This window comes from Nicotiana tomentosiformis, chromosome 12, assembly GCF_000390325.3.
Source record: "Nicotiana tomentosiformis chromosome 12, ASM39032v3, whole genome shotgun sequence".
Classification (NCBI taxonomy): Eukaryota; Viridiplantae; Streptophyta; class Magnoliopsida; order Solanales; family Solanaceae; genus Nicotiana; species Nicotiana tomentosiformis.
Window position 1 is genome coordinate 48,649,633 of NC_090823.1, and position 6,220 is coordinate 48,655,852.

General features: G+C 32.8%; 1 long non-coding RNA gene across 1 annotated transcript; it reads left to right on the forward strand.

Annotated features, from left to right (window-relative positions):
• Positions 1-3,678: 3,678 nt before the first annotated feature.
• LOC108946302 (uncharacterized) lies at positions 3,679-5,771 on the forward strand. Its single transcript, XR_001970628.3, has 2 exons — positions 3,679-4,032; positions 4,116-5,771. It is a non-coding gene; the product is annotated as an uncharacterized lncRNA (long non-coding RNA).
• The last annotated feature ends 449 nt before the right edge of the window (positions 5,772-6,220 follow it).

The window sequence follows — 6,220 nt, forward strand, 5'->3', positions numbered from 1 at the left end:
AATGATAAGTTTAGGCTTATTGTTGTTCTTGTTATTCTAAAAGGGTCGGGTTTCACAATCTATCTCTTATTTTTAATTCTCTATCAAAGGCGATTAGTTCTTTGTTAGCTAATTGTTATTGTTAGGATTCAACTTCAAGAATAGACTTCTTGAATTCAAGAAACTCTTTCTTGAATTCAATCTATCTTTAATTTTCCGTTATTTTTTTGTTTCTTTATTTTCTTTTAGCTTCTGCACGTTTCTTGGTTTTCTTTAGTAATTCTTGGACCCCTATCGTGTTGTTATCATATGCCTTCATTGTTACTTGTCATTTAATTATTCTTGTATTAAATTATCCGTCCCTTCCATGCCTCCATGCTTATTTTCTACTTGTCTTTACTTGCTTTACTTGCATATCTAAATCGTCATATGCTTTACTTGCCTTATAGTTTTGTAATATTTGTTGCCTTCTACAATGTGTTTTCACTTGCATGAGTTGTTTAATTGATAGATACCGATGAGTTGGTAAAGTTGAGACTTCGAGTTGTTAGAGATTCTTTAATTATTATTTGATTATTTATTGTCTCGTACATTTACCCTCTTGATGTAGAAATTCTTGTAACGTTTGGTTGTTGAATTGTTTATGTTGATTGAAATTGTTTGGGGAGCGGGTTGCACGCCGCAACGGAAATCGAAAGGTAATAAATTAAAATGGCGAAATAAGGACGGATTATGATATTGACAAATGATGATATTGACAAATGATGATATGGTGGAATCGGGTTGCGCGCCACTAGGGGCGTCAACGGATATTTCAAAACCGACTAAACAGACCGAATTGTACCGCACCGAACTGATTTTTAGGTTTTTTTTAATAAAACCGTTGGATTTTATATAAATTTATAACCGTACCGATAATTATGGTAGGTTTTTATTTTATGAAAATAAACTAAAAAAATACCGAACCGTACCGAATAAATTTACATGGAAAATATATTTATATATCAAATTTAAAAATAATAAAGCATTAAATTTTTTCTTGGGCCTTGGAATTATGAAAACGGTTACAAGCCAACAAGTAATTAAACTTAATATCCTAATTCTCAAACCTATTCTACTACTCCTATTGAAACTAAATTATTTCCAACATGTTCAATAACAAGACACACAAGGTATTGTAGCGATTATGAGTAGAAAACTACAATGTATTGAATATGTTTCCTTTCGTATAATTTAAATTTATATTTTTAAATATTTAATCTTCTATAAACTTTATTCTTGACTCCTAGCTTGCTAATATTTTTTCACTCTTGTGATTTTTTTTTAATCTTTGCTTAGTTTCTTTTACGATATTGTAGAATAGTTGATGGAACTATACTCTGGCCATCTTTCATGTTTTCTTAATTCATCACCCTTTAAATAGTAAAAATGTCTAGAGAGTTTTGTTAAGTCTTATAAAAGTACGTATATTATTGTATTCTGCTTCTACTAGTGACTTTTAAATGACATTTAAAAAATATCAAAAATTAACCGAATCGTGCCGATACCGAAGAGAAACCGACATGATTGGTACGGTTTCTAAAAGTCTACTTTTGGTTATACATAATAGAATAACCGAAAAATTGGTATGATATAAATTTTATAAAATAACCGGTCGAACCAAACCATTGATACCCCTGCGCGCCACAACAGATTGTATATGTTGTATTTATTTGTGATTGTTGGATTTGCCTCGGTATTTTGATATGAGATTATGAGACTTGTTATTCTGAGCTCTCTAGTAGTTGGATTTCGAGTTCGTTTTTATGAGTTAACTGCTTTACTTCCATTTTCTATTTTTCCTGTTATTATTATTATTATTATTGCGTACAAATTATTGTAAGTGACCCGCCTTAGCCTCGTCACTACTTCGTCGAGGTTAGGCTCAACACTTACAAAGTACATGGGATCGGTTGTACTTATACTACACTCTGCACTTCTTGTGCAGTATCAGAGTTGGTCCCAGCAACACTGAGTGAGACTGCGCCGATCCAATTATCTGTGGAGACTTGAGGTATAGTTGCACGACATCCGCAACCCTGAAGTCCCCTTCTATGTCCTCGTTGCTGTTTATTTTATTCCAAACATTTGTGTTTTATTCAGACTATTATCTGTAGTACTATAGACGCTCATGTATTCGTGACTTCAGTTTCTGGGATTACATTTGGATTACATCGTTTATTAGTTCATCACTTTATTTCAGACTATTCGGTTTTACTGTTATCATTGATTTAAATTGTTAAAAATGGTTAACAAATATAGCTAACGTTGGCTTGCCTAACAAGTAAAATGTTAGGCGCCATCACGTTTCCGAGAGTGGGAATTCCGGATCGTGACAGATATTCACAAAAGCATATTAATTATTAAATATAAATAACAAAAAAATCCAAGTTCCTGTTAATATTGATGAATGTTAGTTATTTATCTAACTCAGAAGATCTTTGCTCTACAAATACCTTATTATTTGGACTTTCGTTAGCGATAGATTTAGGTTCTCACGCCATCTTTCCACGTAGATTCGATCATTATCATGATAAAGAGATTATACATGCCAATAAATGTTGTTACTTCTTTTAGCTCAATAATGATGGGTAGTATCGGTAGCCACATATCGACACTACGGAACTCTATGACAATGCTTTTGAAAAATATTTTATTAATATTTTCTTAAAAAAAGAATAGCTTGAAATAACTAATATTTTAACATAACCGACCTTAAAATTTTAACAATCTGAAAATAATTGTGAGCTCCTGAGTATGATTTCTGTACAATTTTCTTTAAGTTTTCGTCTTGGTATCTTGAAGTGGAACACTTCTAATGTCACCTGAATTATTATTATTTTGGGTGAAATAACAATTCCTAGAATTATGATTTCTTGTGAAAATTAACTTACTCGACTTATATAAGTAATTACTGGAATTACAATCCTAAATATTAGGATTTCCTATACAGTTCAAATAAGAAAAAAATCTAATAATCAAAACTTTAGTTGATTTCAACGTCCTAAATATTAAACAATATTAATTAAATGATAATTTTGTCCATATTAAATTTATTTTTAAATGATAAACAAGTCAATCAATTTCGCGTTGAAGTTTCAAGCTTTTATGATAGTTAGATTGGTTGAAGAGGACAATTTTTTTAAAAATGGTGTAAATTTCTATATATTTAATAGTTTTTAGTTTTAGTCTCACATTATTTATCATATAGTTAGTATACATTAATGTAATTTGTCGCAAATACTAAATGAAGTCAAATTGTTCTTCAAAAAATTACTCATTGAGGTCAAAATATTATTTTGTTCACGATGAATACAATTTGAGTACTAGTACGATGTCGCTTTCTAGTTGTCATGTATAAACTACTTCAAACGAACTTCTATAAATTTTGTACTAATGTTCCAAATAATTGACTTTTTAAACATTTATTCAAGGTAAAATTTTAATCGATTTTAAAGTCTTAAATTTTATGTACCTAGTTTAAATAAAGAAAGACTTAATAATCAAATTACAACGAATTTTTAGGTCTTAAATATTTAAAAAATAATTAAATAACTATTTTACCTAGTGTGAATTCTATTTTTAAAAATTAAAAATGGCGAACGACATTTGTTTCGTGTTTAGGATTAGCTTAACAAAGCGTGTAAAGGTGTCACAAACCCCACCACTAAAGTTCTAAAAGATACAATTTGGCTAAAAATAGAAATATATTTTGCCAATATGGAAAAAATCAATTCAGTTCCTTCTATAAATCTCCCCCTCCCCATCTTCATATCTGGCTTGCCCTAGGTGTGGTTCCGGTCCATTGCGCTAATTGAGCTCGCATTTTTCTCCCTAGCTAGCATAAATCTCAGGTCTCCAAGCTTCGTCCATCCTCATTGCGGTTTCAGTTCACCTGTATCGCTGTATTTTCTCATTATTGGATCCAAGGTGGAAGATTCAAATTTGTGATTTTGGAGGTATTTTTGTGAGTACATTTATTGTAAGAGATATCTTCTTCGATTTGTTTAGCTGGTAAGTGGTGAAAGCTCTTTTTGTTGTTTTTTCGAAGATTTGATTCTGCTGTAGCTGATCGTCGACCATTTTTGGTTTATTAGGTTGAGTCTATCAGCCAAATATGAGGGATAATATAGTAGTAGGCCGTGAATACATGGGTGAGTGGGTGCAGACTGTAAAATACTGAAATTGGCAGTCTAAATCGAAGGTGGCATTAGTTGTTGTCGTGCCTTATATCTGTTCTTTTAACGAGTTGGTTGAGAGCGTAATTAAATGTGGTTAGTTAAGATGTGAACTTTATAATGTTTTAATTAGCTTATGACTAAATTTGTTCCTAGTAAGGTGAAAGTTGTCTCTTCTTTCATAAAAAATGATCAACATGTGGGACTGTATTTTTTTGATATTGCTAATGGTGGTGCTAGGCCTATTCTAAGGATAAACGTGGTTGAGAGGTCTCAACAACCTTCAACAGCACCACCACTTTCACAACCACAACTATTAGTTGATACAAAAATAATGTGTAATGAAGGATGTAATGATTAATAATGTTCATGGAATTGGATGATAATAGAGAATATCCAATGAATATGGATATTCCAGCAGACGATTAACACAATGTTCAGAGCATCATAGCGTCGTTGGTAGACGTGTTGCTCTAGAACACAAGACAGTCATGGTTATTTTGATAAAACTGTTTTTTTCATGAGAAAACATTCAAGAAGCATGAGTTAGTTGGGAGATTAAAGCTAGGCACCATGAAGAAGACCTTTAGCTTCTATATAAAGAAGAGTAATAAACCATTGAATGTAGTGGCATGTGAGGTTGAAAATTGCAAGTGGATACGGCGCGTAAGAAAGTACGTTAAAGGGGATAGACTCTATATTATTAAGTATAAAATCGAGCACACTTGCGGTGTTCAAAATCTCAAGAGCGAACATCGCATGCGTCAGCTTTTGTCATTGTTGGATTTTTGATAAATGACTTTGCTGATGGCAAAGGGCCATCGATTAAAAAATTTGGGAATATTTTGTAATCATTTGCATTGTGAGGTGAGCTATTGGAAGTGCTGGAATAGGGTGTTCTTGCTAAAAACATTAACAAGGGGGGCACCTGAGAATAGATATGCTATTTAAATTGCATATCATTACGTGCTTGAAAAATAAAAATCGAGCTAGTAAGACTGTATTGAAACTTGATGCGGAGGGGAGGTTCCTATATATTTTCGTAGCTTATGGAGCTTGCGTTAGAGGATTTATGAACATAAGAAAGGTTTTAGCTGTTGATTTTACCTTTTTAACAGGCAAGTATGTTGGTGTCCCGTTGACTGTGGTGGGACAGGATACTGAGCACTATATCCATCAAGTGGCATTTTGTGTTGTGGACAAGAAGTGCGATGACTCATGGTCTTTCCTTTTCGAGCAATTGAAGCCCGTAGTTGAGGATGATTGAAAGTTGTGCATAATCTCTGACATGCATCTTTGCATAACCAATAAAAGTTTTGGGGTTTATAAGCATGCTCTATTAGGATAGAGTCCAAGTCTACGTAAATCTCTCATTCAAGATAGAATTCAAGCCTACGTAGATCTCTCATTCGGTTATTTAGTTTGAATACATTTGAATTGTATTCTTCAATTATCTCTTAGATTTTATAATACACTAGGAGTTGTATTTTTAAAGTGTCTCTGAAGCGTAGATATATAGGAGGAACTCCTCCTCTGTATCGTGATTAATATTAAAAATACTCCAAGTTTCTTTAACTCTTTCATGGTATCGGAGCACCATTTGGAATCATGTATACCAACAATGCTACTCCATCTCTCCCATCCTCACCGTGGAAACTACCCTTGTAAACGAGAACTCATCATTGACAAACTTCAACCACTCAAATTTGATGAAACTAGATCGCCACAATTATATTTTGTGGAAATGTTAGATTCTTCCTGCCATAAGAGGGCACAATTTGGAGGGCAATATTAATGGTTCTTATTCTTGTCCTTCATAGTTCATAACTACAAGTCCAGGTAATGATAGCTCCAACGAAACCAGCGTCAACCCAGAATATCTATTTTGAAGAAACAAGATCAACTTTTGTTAAGTCGGTTGCTGTCCGCAGTTACTGAAGGAGTACTTGCACTAGTTGTTAGATGTTCCAGCTCTAAGGAAGTTTGGATATCTCTTGAGAATATATTTGCTTCACAATCACATC